Here is a 19,043-nt window from a genome sequence, read left to right as displayed (position 1 = left end):
TAATAATAATAATAATAATAATAATAATAATAATAATAATAATAATAATAATAATAATAATAATAATAATAATAATCAATCTTTATTTTTTCGGTGCCCAGGAACAACCCAAAGGTCTTGGTGCTGGTACACCATTCACACGCACAAAATGTACATTTATTTCACTACAAAGGAAGACACTCAGGGGAGGTAATGCAGCAGTCAAGGCGATAGAAAAAAAAGACGCATAAACTAGGCGCGACAGCAAGCATGAAACAAAAAAGCGAGAACAAGGAAACAGCGAGAACAGCGGTAAATGAAAACAGCTAGAACAGGCAACAGACATATAAATAACTAATAAAACAATAAACAAAGAGAATGAACACAAGAACGACCGATAACAGCCAAGTACAGCATATATCAAAATACAAACAAGAATAAAGCCAATACTAATATGAACGAATAAGAGATCTCTGAAATACAAGCTAGAAATACAATCATACACAATAAGAAATGTAATTAGTGAACGCGTTACAGACAATCAGGCGTGAGTACACAGTATTAAAGAAATAATATTAATGAAAACAAGTACACGTGATGTACAATTAAGGAGAGAAAAAAACAATATAATACCGGTGCAAACGCACAAGTGTAGTAAAGACAAAATGCATGAAAGGGGAAGTTATGTATGAGAAAAAGAATGCTCAAAGTTGAACGTCACGGACATTCAATATAAAGGAAGGGAGAGAATTTTCGAATATATCAAGGTGAGGACAAAGAGAATTAAACAACTTTTGCATTCTGTCCAGAGGGGAGAGGGAGTGCAGGAGCGCAGAAACTTGAAATGGTCTGAATTCCCTTATGCTCTTTCGCGGTACACGCAAAAGGATACGCGCTAGGAGCTGAGGGCATAGAATGTTACCATGAAGAAGTTTATACAAGAAAATTATATCTGCCCTCACGCGACGGCAGCTAAGAGAAGGAAGCTGCAGTGAGTTACTCCGTCTGGGATGAGAGCTAGAAGTTTTGCAAGAAAACCGATGTTGAAATATGCGTAAAAACTTTAGCTGAACTCTGTCGATTTTTTCACAGTTCGACTGGCAAGTGCCGCTCCAAACAACAGACGCATATTCCAAAAGCGGCAAGCATATGGAGAGGTAGAGCTTTAAGAAAGGGAGTTGGGATCGAAACTCCCTCGAAAGCCTGCAGATGAAGCCGAGTGTACGCATAGCCCGTAGAGCAATGCGTTTTGTATGAGAGGAGAAGCTGAGGCTACGGTCGAAAAGTACGCCGAGGTCATTAATTTCATCAACCCTAGGCAGCGGCCTACCATTCACAGAATAAGAGTAGAGAAGACTGTGCGTTTTACGCGTAAATGAGACAACCTTGGTTTTAGATGAATTGAGAGTGAGCCCATTCTTCAAGCACCAATCAGAGAAGGCGGATATGTCCGATTGCAATGACAAGCAATCATGAAGAGTATGTATTGCCTTGAATATTTTTATATCGTCCGCATAAAGGAGAGACGAGGAGTTTTTGACCACGGAGGAAACGTCATTGATAAAAACAGAGAACAGAAGCGGGCCTAATACCGAGCCCTGAGGAACTCCGCTGGTTGGAGTGTAAACAAATGAGGTCTGTCCATTTACACTGACAAAGCAGGACCGATCAAGAAGATAGTTGCGTAAGAGGGCTACAATTGAAACGTCGATCTCAAGCAGCAGAAGCTTTTGAAGAAGTAATGAGTGAGTAACAACGTCGAAAGCTTTGCTCAAATCACAGTACACAGCGTCTACCTGACTCCTCTGAAGGACTTCAGCTGATGTATACGTCATAAAAGTCACAAGGTTAGTTGTAGTAGAACGACCTTTTATGAAACCATGCTGATTATGTATGATTACATGTTTGAGGTGGAAGGAAAGTACTTTGTGCAAAGCTAATTCAAAAAGCTTAGAGGTTGCACAAAGAAGAGAAATGGGGCGGTAGTTCGAAACATCAGATTTGTTTCCTGATTTGAATACAGGGAAAACACGCGCCGTTTTCCACACGCGGGGAAAGGCAGAATTTTTCAAACAGTTATTAAATATCGTGGTTAAAACAGGGACGAAGGTACTATTGAAGGCTTTTATTATGGCGGCTGGAATGCCATCAGGTCCAGGGGACAAAGATGGTTTCAAACACTTAAGACTCTCACTTACTAACTTCTCGTCAAGAAGAACGGAATTAGGTGCGCCAGCTGGAAGGCATACGGAATCGCAACGTGGAGATTTGTACACGGAGGAAAAGTGTTGAGCAAAGCCGTCAGCGACGTTCCGAATTTCATTCCCATGAGAGTCAACTAAGTGAATATGACTATCAGATTTATTCGAGCGTTTGCGAACGTATCTCCAGAATTCAGTAGGACGATTAGAGGCACTATTCTCTAAATATTCAAGATAGGACTCATGATCACGCTTGTACAGGTGTTTGCAAAGGGAACGCAAGCGGCGAAATTCATCTGCCCATGTATCCAGCCCAGGGCGTTTCGCTTTATGGTGGGCCCGCTCCTTAAGTTTCAGCGCTGTTCTAAGTTCCTTGGAAAACCAGAACGGAAACTTGCTACGAGTAGGAGTGCGCACAGGTATGTACTGGCGCATACCATTGAGAACTATTTCAGTGAAGCGACTGACTTGTTCGTCAACATCGCTGATTTCGTTTAAGACTGACCAGTCGACAGAAGAGAAAAAACCGAAGAGACCAACATAGTCGCCAAGTGCATAAGCGAAACGGGGGGAATTCCCCTCAAGATTTGAATTAGCAGAAGGTGGGACAGAAACCGAAGCCGTTATTAGAATTGGAGGATGAAATTTGTCACAGCGAGTAAGTGAGATGTCAGATGTCGAGACACGAACATTTTCAAAATTAGATAAACAAATGTCAAGAACATTACCACAACAGTTTTCAATTAAATTGTGTTGCTGCAAGGTGTTAAAAGCTATGAAATCTAAAAGCCGGTTGCACTTACTAACTACATAATAATAATAATAATAATAATAATAATAATAATAATAATAATAATAATAATAATAATAATAATAATAATAATAATAATAATAATAATAATAATAATAATAATTGGTTTTGGGGGAAAGGAAATGGCGCAGTATCTGTCTCATATATCTTTGGACACCTGAACCGCGCCATAAGGGAAGGGATAAAGGAGGGAGTGAAAGAAGAAAGGAAAAAAGAGGTGCCGTAGTGGAGGGCTCCGGAATAATTTCGACCACCTGGGGATCTTTAACGTGCACTGACATCGCACAGCACACGGGCGCCTTAGCGTTTTTCCTCCATAAAAACGCAGCCGCCGCGGTCGGGTTCGAACCCGGGTACTCCGGGTCAGTAGTCGAGCGCCCTAACCACTGAGCCACCGCGGCGGGTAGTGTTCATATGACAAAATGTGATTTCAACATTTCCGACGAAAGTGGATAAGAAGGTGAGAAGAGCGATGTCTTTGGATAGGTAGTTTCACTCTGCAGCAGAATGGGGAAAAAAAATGAAGCGCCGAAGGTGACTGTACGTATGCATGGTCTGAAAACGTGTCTTGGGATTTTATTTGGGTTTCTAGAGGCGCTAAGTTCTTCGACCAATATTACTCGATCGTTGTATATGTAAATAGGCCAATAAAAGGCACACCAAAATGTATGTATATTCTAATTTCGTCACAATGACTGGCAAAGCTCATCATTTAGTATAGCTCCATCAAAACCGCGTTTAATTTATTTTTTTCATCATTTTCATCGAATTAACTAAGTGCGTACAGCTTATCGTTGAGCGGTCCATTTTGTTCGATTTGTGCGTGTGAATTTTATGAATTTTTTTAGTAGTATGAATCTTGCCTTTGCTGAGCTGTTATTCAATATAAATTTTCAATTAAGGTTCTCTTTATTTCGATTATTTTGTAAATACTGCCCACTAATGTCAAACACGGGGGCAACCGTCCCATAAAGTTGCCAATTGAAGTAGCTTCTTAGCGTGTACTCTTTCGCTCGCAGTCCAGAAAAAATGTTCTAAGATACAACATTTTGTAGCCAAGATCAACTATTGGTTCTCACCGCAATGCGCTTAAGCAATGATCTGGAAATTTGCGACGGCGTAATTTAATCCTACTTTATTTTTCTCCGCTAACTCTTTCCATTGCAGGAAGTCCAATCATGAAGTGCAATACAGTTGTGAAGCCGTGCTGGAATACACAAGGCTAACCACTATTTTTTTTAGAAATCTGGAATTGTAAGCACCCTCATACGCATCTCGCTGTTGGCCACGGAACCACTCGCCATTTGGAAATACAACAAAGAACGGACACACATAGAAAGCTCAATCTCAGCAGGACAAACGGAAATCAAGCAGACCTTGCTTCAACGTTCGCGACATCCTCGGCACCAGCCTCAACAGAGTGAGCAAATGCACCGGGAGGCTAAGTTCACCATTTCAGGCCTGACGAGAAGTACCGCCATGCAAAAGTGGGTGAATGTTGTTTGCGCCCACGCTGTCTTGGCTTTCAACGGCCTCTGTGGAGTGGTGCTGTTACCGGTCTTGCTCTACAGCCACCGGCTGCAGGAGATATTCTTCGCCATCATCTACAGGGTGTGCCAGTGCGCCTGGGACCCGAGCATTGCCCCTGTGCGACGCGCCCTGCTCAGCCGCCTCGATGGCATGGAGTCGCGCGACTCGTCGCTCAGGTCTCGCGGCGCCGTGCGCGTGCTTGAGGTCGGTGCTGCGTACGGAGCAAACCTGGATTTTTTTCATCGCCCCGTCGAGTACTGGAAGGTGGAGCCCAACACGGCCTTCGAAGCTACTTTTCAGAAGAAACTGGCTGCAAACCCAAAGGTACGCTGCCCTCGAAGTATGGAACTGAGCCTTTTTTGAGAAGCATTGATAGAACTGCCGGGAACAGCCACGTATAAACGCAACATCATAAAGATCGGGACGCGCAGTATACTGTCCAACAACCAGGAGAGTTGAAGCTGTTTTGTCAGAATGACACCAGATTACAACTGTGACGAGAGAGAGTAGGTGGTCTCCATTTTGAGTGGATTCAAAAGGGACTCCAGTACTTACAGAGGCCTTATTTATTTACTCAATAAAAGCGAAAAACGCACGCAGGTGGCGGTAGTGTTTACGTAACACGCTGCCACACAAGAACTGACGAACCAATGCGAGATGACCACAAGAAAGACATGGACTCAACTCTCCCGGGCTTTCCAAAGCGAGCGTAGCTTGTATACCGTTGCTTGGAATGACACAGCCTTCAGGTCTGTGGAACGGTTAGGATAAGGTCATAAAGGAGCTGCAGCTCAGTGTTATTCGACTAGACAGTATAGCAGTCTTCAGAATGGCATCTCACTCTTAGGTGGTGTCGGTTAGCCACGCAAGGATTGTTTTCTGCCATCATATACCTCCATGGTTTTGAATGAGCCCGCAATATAACGGCTTCCTCCAATTATAGTGCGCTAGTACTTATAGTGGCCATTCCCCGCATTTGGGCGTTGTCTGTCTGTCTGTCTGTCTGAAGCCGGTTTTGAGGCAGGCTGCTTACCTCCCCAAAGGGTGGTGAGTAGCCTGCTACCATGTGGTGGGCAACCTGCCCAGCGTGTCAGGCGGCAGCCCATTGAATCACGAGAGGCAGCTGGGGAAGCGAAACCTTGGTCGGAAACCCAAACCCAAGTCCCACCGATGGCAACACCTGCCATTGCACCTGCCTTGTTGCCATATCCTCCTTTCACTATTGCGTGAAAGAACACACACACACACACCAACAACTGATTGGCCAACTTGCCAGCGGACGGTGTCATTATCAGACAGGCTCGTCACACTGGGCTGACAAGGACGCCAGCCCTACCGACGGCACATTGTCGTCGCAGAGCAACCGGCCTTGTGTCAGGTGGTGAGGACAGGTGTTCAAGAGATCGGTGGCCGACCAAAACCGTTCATCAAGTACGAACCTGGTTCTGTGTTGTCGAAGGAGAATACGTTTCTGGTACTCATAAAGATGAACAATTGCTGCTTGACGTCGCATAATTTGCTGCCTCAACAGGAATGAAAACCGCAAAAACAAGCTAGAAGTATTCTGGGGCTCTCGCACATGGAAACTGTCTGCGGCAGTGTTTTCCAAAGACGGCGAAGTGTCGCTGATGCCGCTTGTTGAAGATCGCCGCTTGGTTGATCTCGGATGTACAATTTAAAAATTACCACAAGCGAAAATTCAAAGAAGAAGTAGTATGCGGTTATATATTAATTCAAGCAAAAAGGACGGAAAAGAATCTTGTCGGCCGCGGCATCTGCTATCGAATACTGAAGCACCTGAGCAGCGGCCAGCGGAACTAAAGGGACAGCGAGTAGACAGGGAGATGAAATAAAAGAGGGGAGCGATAGGAAGATATGACATGGTTAGGGACATGGTAAATGATGCTAATATCAATGAACTAGCTGTATTTCAAAGAACCTGCATGCGGACATGGTTGCAGAAGTGCCTGCACTTGCCGTATTTGCTCGCATAATGACTGAGGTTTTTTCCCGGAAAATCACTGGGGGCGGATTCATTACGCGGAGTAATATATTCAGAAAAAGTTTGAAGGGCTAAAACAACAAAGGGCTTCATAGTCAACAACTTAAACCTTAAACCCATCTGTATAATTGGCATAGCGGCCCACAATTCTTTCCAAAGAGAGCTCAACTAGAGTTTAGTGGGGCAGAAATGACAGCGTTCAGCACAAAGCACAACTGCGACAATCCGTAATATGGCAAATGCAATGGCTCATCTATCACTCCGTTAGGAAGCATTCTGATGCAGACGCCCTCTCAGGTCACCCTGTGCTGTCCGATACTGCCCCTTTCTCTATTTGCTTTCTCAGTCGTTCTTCACTTCTCAACACGGCCACCAAGCACTGCACAGATCCCTGGCTAACCAATCGTCCTGCCCAGAATCCAGAGCTTTCCGCCGTCAAGCACATCATTTAGTCACGCGCGAATGCCTCTTTTACTGGCAAAATTACCTGCGAGACAGTTGCAAATGGCTCCACGTCATTTCTCAGAGTACGCGTCCCGCCATTGCCCTCATTTCAACGGCGAGACAGTTTGCAGTGGACCGCGGGGAACGAGGGACCGCGGACGATCGGTTCCGCGGGAGACACTCGAGAGACTGGACCTCCCCAAAGCGCACCGCCTTGACGGGACTGAGCTCCACTTTTTATTCCCTTCATCGGACTTGCGCGGCGCGGCCGTCAAGGCCACGAGCCTTCGGGTCACTGCTCCGAGAACCCCGCCGGAACATATCCGAACGTCCGGGTAGCCCGCCCGTATTTTTTAGGTTTTAGGAGGCGGTTTGTGAGAGTATTGTTCGCTCTAATCTTTTAGCCGTACCATCCGGTGATGTTGCTGAAACTTCCCTCTGTTTTCGAAGCATACACTTCCGTAAATGTCCCACGCTGATTTTCAAGCCGTTCCACGTGAGGCTGAGAATTGTGAAATACCATTTTTTACAATTTTCGAGTGAAACATTGATCAGACGATTCCCCAGGTGACTACAGCCATCGGTCGCAGCAGCAACGAGACTGATAAACAGGCCCTATTGAGGCGCCGGGCAGATCACGGCTGCAGGTGCACTTGCAAAAAAAGCCCGAATTCTTGAATAGAAAGCCAGCTTAAGTGCCACGAACTCAGGAGGTTTACATGCATTACAACCAGGAGTTGCCTAAGCCGTGGAGATGTGATTACTTAACCTGTGCTTTTTTTTTTATTAAAGCGGGTGTTCCCTAAGCAGCAACCTGACGCTGTGCCATTTTTTCGGTTTTCGGTCACCACCACTTGTGTTTTTGCGGCTCACGCTGCTTGAAGACATAATCGAGACGGTTATGCAGAGTATATTTCCTACAGGCACGAATCCGCCTCATCATTCATGGGCTACTGCACCTTTTTGTCTTTTTTCAGTGGCAGCGTAGTCGTGAGTGGCGTTCTCACGGCGTAAATCACTTCACTAACCCTGCAGGTAGTACTTGATCACTCGTCGTAGCCAGAAACCTAAGCGGCTGTAATGGGCCTTTTTCCAGTCGAGATTTCTAGCCTCGCTCCCAGCAGTCCCTTGGCTGCGTCCGCCATTTTGGGGGCTGAGCGTATACGTGCGGATGGATAGCACTACGTTGATCCATGTGTGCACTGCGCTGCTCAGTCTTCCCCTGATAGCCTGCCCGCACTTCCACTTGCCCTGAGAGAGGCTGGCTGCTTTTGCCGGGGTCAGCGGACATTTTCCGGCCGAAAAATTTCCAACCCTTGTGCAGCTGTAGGCTGCAGTAACTGTCGCGGAAAGGAAGGCGTGAGGTTTTTCGCTTTCCTTCGGAGCGGCACCACTCGCAGCGGGGGAAAAGCTGGGTCATCGCAGTGCGCCGAACTGGCCCAGATGGCTCACCATGGGAGCCACCAGAACATGACCGCATCTGCAGCAATAATTTCTATACAGGTGTGTAAAAACTTCTTCAGAATGGTTTGCTGTTTTCTGACGCTTCTCGTATTTATGCGCAGAAAGTTAAAATATCACAGACTACGGTATTTTTTCGGCACACAAGGCGCTACATGACGGCGCTCAGGCGTTGCTCTTCGCGCCGCAACAACGGCGTTTGACGATCCGTGCCAATGCTGTAATAGGCTTTTTGTCGCGAAAGCTACACTGACCACGAACTTGTGGTTTATCTGTGGTGGTGCTCCGAGGAGGCACAGAGACAGACCTTGAGCCGTTGCCTAGCAAAAGCCGCAGCTGGGCGGACGGATGGATGGACGGATGGAAGGTAGGAGCCTCCCCTTTGAAATGAGGTGATGGCAGTTTCCACCATGCTCAGCTTTTTTTCCTTTATTTTTGTTTAACTGCCAACAGTTATTAAAATTCGCCATTTCCTTTAAATACGTCTTCCTACAGTTTTAACCTTATGTCACATCTCTACTTTAGAGCCACCAATCTTCCAATCGCTTCTTGCTAACTTCCACCGCAGATTTATTTATATGACTGTTGTCATCTCTAAACCCTAGGGCCCCAGGAAGAGTGACCGTGCCTGCATCGACATCGGGATGGATACCATCACAATTTAGGATGATGTGTTCTATTGTTTCTACAGATTTACCACACACAGCACGTGTGTCATCTTCTTCGTTAAATTTCTTTTTGTAGCTGCGCGTTCTTAGACACCCTGGCCTGGCTTCAAAGAGTAAGGCACTGCCTCTTGAGTTATAATAAAGCGCTTTCTTCCTGATCTGCCTTTTCCAGTATCGATACAGTTCTACAGTATGCTTGTTTTCCACTTAATCTATCCAATATATAACTTCAGCGTTTCTAACCTGTCGTTTAATGCTCTTTCTTTCTCCGTCCTCGTGTCTGGCATACTTTGGTTAGCTTCCTAGTTCTTTTCCGCCAGTGTGAGTCAACGCTCTTTCTGTATGGGTATTTAAATACCTTAGCTGCCCAACTGCTATCGTCCAATTTCCTCAGGCGTTCTTCGTGTAGTATTTTACTCTGAGCTTCCGCGCTTCGAACAATGCCCAGCCCATATCCCCCTGTACTGCCTTGTTTGTGGTTTTGCCGTAGGCACCTAGTGCTAATCTTCCAGCAACTCTCCGATTTACCTCTAATCAAAATGAACTTCTGCCCTTAAGCACAGGACAGCATTCCCGAAAGTAAGCCCCGGCACCATTAGTCCTTTCCAAATACCTCTCAGTACTTCACATCTGTTGTACCCCCACAATACCCTATGTTTTATTATCCTGGCATCTCTTAACCCTTTTGCTATGCGATACTGTTCGTGCTTTTACGTGTACACTTGCCCTTCGTTTACCTATACTCCGAGATATTTGTATTCGGCCACTAGGGGTATTTCATGGCCTTGTATTGTAAGCTCATGATCAGTTGTATCGTTGAAAATCATCACACCTGACTTAGTTGCGCTAAAACTGAAACCTAGACTGTCTCCTTCGCCTCCACATAAATTTACCAGAGTTTGCAAATCTTCCTCGATATCTGCTTAGAGTACAATATCGTCCGCATACATTAACCTGGCAGTCGTTGCTCAACAACCCTTACGCAGCGCGCTCGCCGCGCCATCTGGCATGACGTCACACCACGCGCCTCGCCCCGAAAGCCGCCCTTACCCGCTTAACCGCTAACCAATCTATTCGGTGGCGGCATCAATGGGAGCCACTGAAACCCCCGCAGATCCAGTGAATAAAAAAAGAACCTGTGTCGAGGCTCGGAATCGAACCAGAGCCTCTGGCGTTTGAGGCGGAGACACTACCACTTCGCCACGACGGCTTTCTTTTATTGTTGCATGGAAATAGTGTCGAAAAGGAAAGTGTAAGCACGCTTACGCCACAAAACAACAGGCCTCCTTAACCCTGCATGAACCCACCTTCCAAAACATCCGCCACGACGGCTGAAGGTTTAATCATGAATAAAGGCGCTCCTAGTGAATGCACGGATTTCATATATTAACTCTTCCGATCCAGAAGTCGCCGCGCTTTCGCTACGTATATCCTTACCTAACAGAGCTAGGTCATCAGCAATTTTTTTTTGGCATTATTCAACCTTTTGCTTTTTGCGTGTTTTGGACATGTAGTCCTTGTGACCAACAATAAATGCTGCTTATATTTCAGGGAAGCGAGTCTGATCGCTTTCCCACCCGAACTACGTGCCTTCCATCTTCAGGTATCGGCCTGCTCGTGAAGGCGTCCTGCGCAAGCACCAGCGTGCTGCGAAAAGGCAAGGTATTTATATCGTCTATTCTCAGACGTTACTGCATGTATGCTGGTCATGTGCACGGTAGCCTCTTTATTGCAGTCGGATAAATTCTCGTAATTCTGACTGTTATCTTATTTGCTAGGCGCTCCTCGACGAAACGAACCAGCGGCGGGTATGATCGCGCACGAAGCAGCAGGTAATGAGCTTTTGCTGAATATTAATTCTTTATAAATAGGCGAAACGTCACGTAACATACACCTCATAAGAAATTATTGAAAATCACTATCACATCAAGCCGGTTTCTACATATGAACTATTAAAGTCTCTTAACGTTTAGGTACTATGCACATAAGAAACTATTATGCATTTCTTTCGTAAAAATTAGTTATGGGCACTGCTTTATAGGTTCCGACAAGAGAACACACCACTCGTGAACGGCCAAGGGTCTGATGACGAATGTGGTGCTGACTTGCCCCTTACAGGTAAAAACTTCGTCCGAATGCCACTTTACTGTGATGTAATTATGATCCCTTCTTGCCTAAAAAGACTAACAAACATCCTGTAGTTTAGTTACATTATTGACTCGTGCTGCAATGTACTTCTATTGTCCAAAAGCCCACATAATTTGAACAAATGTGCGCACTTTTGTGTTTCGAACATTAGTGTGTGTGTATTCTTTTTGAGAGAACAGCTGGTTTACATTCTATTCTACAGCTAAGAAACTGTCTGCACTGTGGACTTTTCAGAAACCTTGGATGTTGCAAATGTCGGAGCAGCACTTGATTCAGGAGATGATGCTGCTGGGGCTGCAGACCCTTGTAAGACACATTGTGAATGAATTGGTGCCATGAGATCATCATTTTCAAAACCTAACGAGTCCTCTTTTTTCTCTCCGAGCACACATGCTGTGCGCTGCAATTGAAATAGGTGAGTCGTTTATCATCTCTAGTGATAAAATTGTAACTCAATACTACAGCACGAAACAGTTATACCTGGTGCAAGACTTCTTTTTGGTCACCAACGGCACCAACTTAACACCGGATGAGATCACAAAAGCAGACAAGTGCTACCTCAGAACAAGGAACCGTAAATTTAGGCGTTTGACTAAAGATCACGAGAAATGCCTAAATGTGACATTTTGAATCTTCGTTGCCTTTTTTCGGGTTCTGTGCAGCATACTGCGATTTTGGCTGATTACTGCAAGAACTCCTGTCCCAAAGGCGACTAATAAACTTTTCTCGTCTTTTAGTGATGTTCTAGAGTGCAGCAGCCTCAAAATTATATACCACGGTACAATGAAATTGCTCTACTTCATCATCTCGACCAAAAGCGCATTCAGTATTATGAGTGCATAGGAAACTCGCGTTTGTGAACATCACACACTCGTGCCCAATCGCCGTCATGGATTCACTTGGGATTGTGGGGTGTTTAGCATGACATCATGAACTTATTTGATTTGATGGACCCACACTGTACTGGACTGAACTGAAGAAAACTCGGATCACGATCTGAATGTGAGCCCGTACTGACGACGTATATAATGATTCGAAATGAGCCTGAGTGAGCCAGAGTGAGTCGACTCATGAGTCAGTTTGCCGACCTATGCACGTTAATGCATTCATTCTGTTACTAGCCCAGTCGATTCATTTTTTTTGTTACAACTATCACAAATAGCTCTTAGTGTTAGACAATTTATGTGCACAGATGCGAAAATTAAGCAGTGCTAGTCTTTGCCTCAGTCGGCTTAAATAATATGCCTTGTTTTTTGTCAAAGAAAAATTTTACTTCACCATGTGAGCAGAGTGCAGCCTTCAATTGCGCACTTACTTTGCATGACTTTTGATATTTATGACACGTGATCTATATCCATGAAGGGTTCGTAAGCTGTAGTATGTTCTCATTGCTACACAGTGCCCGTTTTATTTTTTTTTTCAGAGGCCTTTGTGACATAGCTTTACCTTCCAGCAGCTATTGATGCCGCAAATGTGCGCAAAAAACTGGCAGCCACAAAAGCAACCCTTTCTAAGGCACAGAGCATGACTGCACTTTGGAAGCAGCAAAATTATTGCGGAAAAGAAAGGCTGCTGACCACAAGTACACTTCAGCAGTCTAGTGAATGGAAATACAATACGGGGCTACCATCATATGAAGTTTTCAAACGGCTGTACACGGCTCTGGACAGTGCCATGCCTCTACCATCTAAAGGGACAGCACGCGCACTTGGCAGCATCGATGATTTTTTTCATGGTTCTGGTAAGGGCTCGAACAGGGATGCCCGTTACGGAACTTTTACATAATTTCAGCACGACCAAATCTTATGCGGGCAAAACGTTTTCTAGGTGGGTAATTTTTATGCACAAAGCCTTGCGCGCCATCAACTCTGTGCCATCACTAGGTGAACTGCAGCGCAACCTCCCGAAACAATTTCGAAACTTTCGGGACACGGGCATGGTCATTGATGGCACAGAGATTAGGCTGCAGACGCCGTCACCAGTGGATGCGCAGCGACAAACCTTCTCACCCTATAAACATGGCAATACAGTCAAAGTACTTATAGGTACCACACCAGACGGCTATGTCCGCTTTGTTTCAGATGCTTGGGAAGGGTCAATTTCTGACAGGGATTTAGTCATAAAAAACAATGTGCAGGACATTTTCGAACCAGATGATGCCGTCGTGATAAAGAGTTCAAAATATTTGACCTTCTACCTCACGAGATAACGGCACATATTGTAATGGGTAGAAATATATACTTACAAAAGGGGATTAATATATATAGAAAGAGACAGCAGAAGAGCCATAGAATAAAGGCCAGCACGCGAATACACTTCGTCCTCCCCGTCCACAACACACAAGCACCATGCTTCGTCATCTTCTTTGTTCAAGCCTACTGCCGTAACAATACGCCACCATTTAATATGCCCTCACTAGGTCAGATGAGCAGTGGTGATGTTTCAAAACTGCCAGTGCTCGTGTACACATCGAGCGTGTCATCAGACAGATCAGGAAATTCCACATTTTGGATGATGGATACCCCATCACAACGACTGACATTGTCAATCCAGTAATAGAGACATGAGCTTACTTCAGCAATTTCCAGTATACACTAGCGCAGGAACAGAACAGCCGAAGTGGCAGGTGGTATGCGAGCGGGTGGTATGAAAGGTTTAATGTACTTACACATGGGTTGTAAAGGACACCGTAGTGAAGTGCTTGGAATTTAGGCTTCTGGGGGTTATTTAATTTGCACTGGGATCACACTACAGATGTGGTTTAACAGTCGAGAAGCTGTAATGGGCTCCGCAAACCCCGTACTTTCATCTATTAGCCTCGCTCTCAACAATTGCTAAGTTTAACTTCTCTGGGAATCCCGTCAGTTACATTGAGAGACCATCAGTTGTGTTTCCTCGCATTAATTGTCCTGATATGTCCATTTCTTTATATGTGTGTTGATTCAATTTCACACGTTCGAGAGATTCTAGCCCCCAAAGAACATAAATGTAGCATTCAGTTTGGTTTACGAGGTTTAAAGTCCCAAAGCGACTCAGGCTTACTGGTACTGTACGAGCAGCATTCAGTAGTAACAACTGCAGGTGAACATAATGTTCTGAACTGAAGCATTTCAGATGTGCTTCTCTTACACTGACAGAACAGATTGTTTTTCTGATTTTCTACACATATTATGTACTATAAGGGACATTTGTCTCTGTGAAAAAATGTGCGAAACCAAAGCGAACATTCCTGTTCTTAGCCATGGATCAGATACCTTATTTGGGAAGTTTAAAGCTTCACTCGTATGCACTTATGTGTCATAGTGAAATGAGGAGATTGGTTGCAGGCATGGCGCAAGTGTGTCGATCGCCTTTCATGCGACTGAGAGGTTCTTGGCCGCGTAGTGCATAGATGTTGCATTCAGTGTCATTGTCATTGTCCTATGCGAGAGCATCTTTACAGGCTACAGGCGTTGTGTAAGCAGCGTTTAGTGGTTGGCAACTGCCTTAGAGCATAGTGTACTGAACTGCAGCACTGAAGACTGGTATTTATACAGTGACAAATCAGATTATGCTTTTCTGTGCGTGATCCTACTCACGCTGTAAATGTTACAACGGCACTGCAAATTTCAGTGTTGCAACTATGAAAACGCGCAGTAAAATTTCCTTTGCTACAACAAGGATTAGTATAGCGCAGCCATGTCGGTTTTTGTGAGAGTGCACACCATGACTATGCTACAGGCTGTAGGTTGTGAGGTATTTAGCATAGAGACAAGAAAGGATACAAAGTTGTCTAGCTGCCATTTTCGATTGCACAAAAATAAAATGGTGTGAGACAGCTCTCTGTGCGAGGTTATATATCACTATTTGGTAGTAGTACATTACGCTATACGAACACTTCCCTTGACTGACTGCCGGCACAGTCTCTTTCTTGGTGCCCTAAAATCCACAATACGTGACCCTCTACCCCACTAAGAGTCTAGATGTGAGAAGTCCGCAAAGGGTGTAGGTTCTATAACGCCTGTGGCATTCATCGTTTCTTCCTTTTGTACACTGAACACAGCACAATGAGACTCGTCCTGATTGCTGCTGACTAGTAACGGCTTTCTCAGAAAGCCTCTGCTCCTTGGCTTCAAACGGTGGAGGATTATGGTGGCCGTGTAGCTGCAGCTTCTTGAAGGCATCAGTGGTGCTACCCTCTTGACTGCATCTCTGGCATTTCCATCTTTCGGCCGCCATGGTGGTTCAGTGGTTTTAGCACTCTGCTGCTGCTGACCCAAAAAAGATGCGGGTTCGATCCCGTCTGTTGCGGTCACATTTCAATGAAGGCGAAACGCTAGAGTCCCGTGTACTTTGCGTGTGGTCGTAATCCTCAGGTGGCCAAAATTATCCGCAGGCCTCCACAACGTCGTTTCTCACCGCCCGAGTAACTTCAATAAGTTAACCCCGTAAAACAAAATACATGTTTGGTTTATGGGGCCATGGAAAGAAAAATGAGCCATGGAAGAGAGCCATGCGAAGAAAAAATGATAGGTGTAACGTTCAGAGACCAGAAGCGGGCAGAGTGGGTGAGGGAACAAACGCGGGTTAATGACATCCTTGTCGAAATCAAGAGGAATAAATGGGCTTCGGCAGGCCATTTTATGCGAAGGCAAGGTAACTGCTCGTCCTTAAGGATAACGGAGTGGATTCTACGAGAATGTAAGCGTAGCAGATGCGGCAGACGGTTAGGTGGGCGGATGAGATCAAGAAGCTTGCAGGCATAGAGTAGGCGCAACTGGCAAATGAGAGGGTTATTTTAAGAGACATGAAAAAGGCCTTTGCCCTGCAGTGGATGTAGACAGGCTGATGATGATGTCGATGGCGTTTCTTGTCAGCCACTGCAGTGGTTTTGGCATTCGGCTGCGGATGTCAAGGTGGCGATGTTGGACCCTGGCTTCTGGGGCTGCATTTTCATGGAGGCGAACGGTTATAACGCCTATCTGCCGTGCGATATGAGTGCACAATAAAGAGCTCGAGGTGGTCAAGATCTCTAGCGGTTCATTATGGCCTCCTTCATTTCCGCAATTTGCAATGTATTTTGCTTGGCCTTAGTAAAGAACGTTTGTCAGCCTGCGAGTGACAATTTTTAAACCACTACACAGTTCACTTCTGAAATACCGTTGCTAGTGCAGACGAAATGAGACGTGACCCACAACAGTTGTGTGTAGTCTGCAAAGGCGCTTCACTCGGCATGTAATTTGTTCGGGAAGAATGGCTCTCTCATAAAAATGGAGGAGACCTGGCAGCATGCTGTTGTACCAGAACTGTTCATCGAAATAAATTCGCTAAATGTGAATGTCATGCCTTGGCAGTTTGTAAGCTGTGTATATCACAAAGTCACACCACTTGTGCTCTGTGATGGCAAGTTGGCCCTGCGCCTTGTAGTGATAACTATGGTTTTTTTTTTCAGTGCCCGCTCACCATCCAACATCTCACAAAAAAACCTTCTGTCACTACATGCGTCTTCTGCTCTTAGTCCTCTCTTTGAATAGGGCACTTTACCTCAAGAAGCCCCTCTCCTGTTGGCTCCTTCAGTATCCCATCTAGCGATGTCGCCATAAACGGATGACACTTGTGCACATGCAGGCCTGTTTGTCGACATACTTCCGAATAGCCACTGCCTCCGTTTCCCTTCTATACTGACGGGGGTCGTCTTGGGCCAGAAGCCGTCGTGTGGTGTACTGAAAGATATCCTCCACAATATTGTCCACTTTTCTGGAGTGGATTACCCTCTTGAAAAATGAAGCTGTAATACGCTCTTGCCTGTCCTGAAACCACCTAGAGTTTTCTGCTTGTCCAAGTGTCTGACTACTGTGGTCTCTGCCCTGAACAAAGACTGGTGCAATTTTTTTTTCATTTCCATTCGGAACAGTTATCTGTTTTTTTCCCAGAAGCAGGTCTTCTGTGTTTGAAACTACAGGGATTAATTCATGAACAATGTTTACACATTGAGCAGCTTGGTAGTCAGTATAATGCGCATGTGGTGGCTGTGCATAACGTAGCCACAGTAAGTTGGGCTCATGTGTCTGGAGGTGGGTGGCGAGAGCTTCCGAAGTAATATGCACATGAAAAAGCGAATTAGCGCCTCTGGGTGTCTTTCCCCTCTTTCTTTTCCCAGTGCGCACCTTCTAAAAAAGGTATCTCTTGTAGTGGCATGGCTGGCGGGCGGCTGTTTCTTGCACAAAATACATTTAGGAGAGATTGAGGAACACATGAAATCTCGAATAAATGAATGACCTACTTCAATTATGGTCGCCTGTTATGGTGGCTATATTAAGTTTAACTTTAGATTTTGGTGTGTTCAAAGCATGAAAATGACGTGCTGCCAATGTACGTGCAATACAGCTGTGGTGGTGGTGGTGGTAAAACTTTATTGGATGCACTGGGGCGGGTTTTAGAGGAGAGTGGAGGGGTTCGCCGCTCTCTTGCCTGAGTGGTATTCCTCATTCCGGGACACCATTGGCGGTAGCCGCTTCCCGCGCTCTTTGAACCAGAGCCCTCTGGGACTCCAGGTCCAAGCAGCCGGACAAGGTCGCCTCCCTGCCCTCTCTCGTTGGATGATTTACTCTCTTTGTTTGCGGATTTTTCTGGCAAGCCTATACCATATAATATGCGTCTGCCCACATCTCACAAAATTTACAGTACCCCCAAAAAATTGGCTCTATGTGTTTTAAAATCGCAGGGCTTAGAAACGACCCCGTTTGCAGCCTTCTGAGGTGTCGTTCCTCAGTTCTGTCCAGGCCCTTGGCGGGCTCTGGGAACGTCTGCCTACTGAGGCGCAGATATGTCGTAATGTCCGCATATGTGGTAAGCGTATTCGGCACAGTAGTCCCGACAGAGCCTGGGAATTCAGTGGAACTCCGGGGGAGAGACGCTAGGGCGGCCGTGTGAGCAGCCTCGTTCCCTTCTATTCCCTGCTGTCCGGGCACTCATACCAATTGCTTTGTTTCCTGCATTGGGCAATGTTGCGCGTTCGCTAAAATTCTGCTGGCAAGCGGGGCTATTCTTCCTCTTATATAATTTCGACAGGCGTGTTGAGAATCAGAAATTATGTGCGTGGCGTCGGAGTGAGTGGCTGCCAGCGCTATCGCCACTTCCTCGGCTAACGCAACTTTACTAGTTTTCACCGAGACTCTATCCACCTGCTTTTCCACGTGTATGACCGCGACGGTGCCGATGCCCTCTTGCGTAGGGCCCGCCGCGTCCACATAATACGTGCCATTTTTGCTGCCGTAATACTTCTATATCACTCTAGCTCTGGCTTCTCTCCTACTTTGATTGTGCTCGGGATGCATGTTTTTGGTATTGGTTTAACTAGTAGTGTATCTCTACAGTCCCTGGGAAAGTTGCCTCTGTCTTCTGTTGTGGGTGGCAGCGCTACCTGCAGATCCTCGAGGACTCGTCAATCAACTTTGGTCGTTGATAACCGCATTATATGGATTGTTTGGTGAACTTCGAGTAGTTCTTCCAGCGTGTTATGCATTCCTAGTTGGAGAGGGCGATCAGTGGATGTCTTGGGGGGGGAGTCCAAGCGCTTTCTTGATGGCCGCTCTGACTATTACGTCTGATTTCTTCTTGTCGCTCTGCCGCCCCGCAGTTTGAGGTATCTATATGTTATTCGGCTAATGATGAAAGCCTGCACCAGGCGTAACGTCTCCTTTTGCATGAGTCCACCGTGCTTGCCAGATACCGTGTCAATCATAATAATAATAATAATAATAATTGGTTTTTGGGGGAAAAGAAATGGCGTAGTATCTGTCTCATATATCGTTGGACAC

At 45.6% G+C, this 19,043-nt stretch overlaps 1 pseudogene; it reads left to right on the top strand.

Annotated features, from left to right (window-relative positions):
- Positions 1-12,918: 12,918 nt before the first annotated feature.
- On the top strand, positions 12,919-18,688 carry LOC144098095 (uncharacterized; annotated as a pseudogene).
- The last annotated feature ends 355 nt before the right edge of the window (positions 18,689-19,043 follow it).

This window comes from Amblyomma americanum, chromosome 7, assembly GCF_052857255.1.
Source record: "Amblyomma americanum isolate KBUSLIRL-KWMA chromosome 7, ASM5285725v1, whole genome shotgun sequence".
Taxonomy (NCBI): Eukaryota; Metazoa; Arthropoda; class Arachnida; order Ixodida; family Ixodidae; genus Amblyomma; species Amblyomma americanum.
Note: the sequence above shows the minus strand (reverse complement) of the source record. Positions and strands in the feature narration are given on the sequence as shown.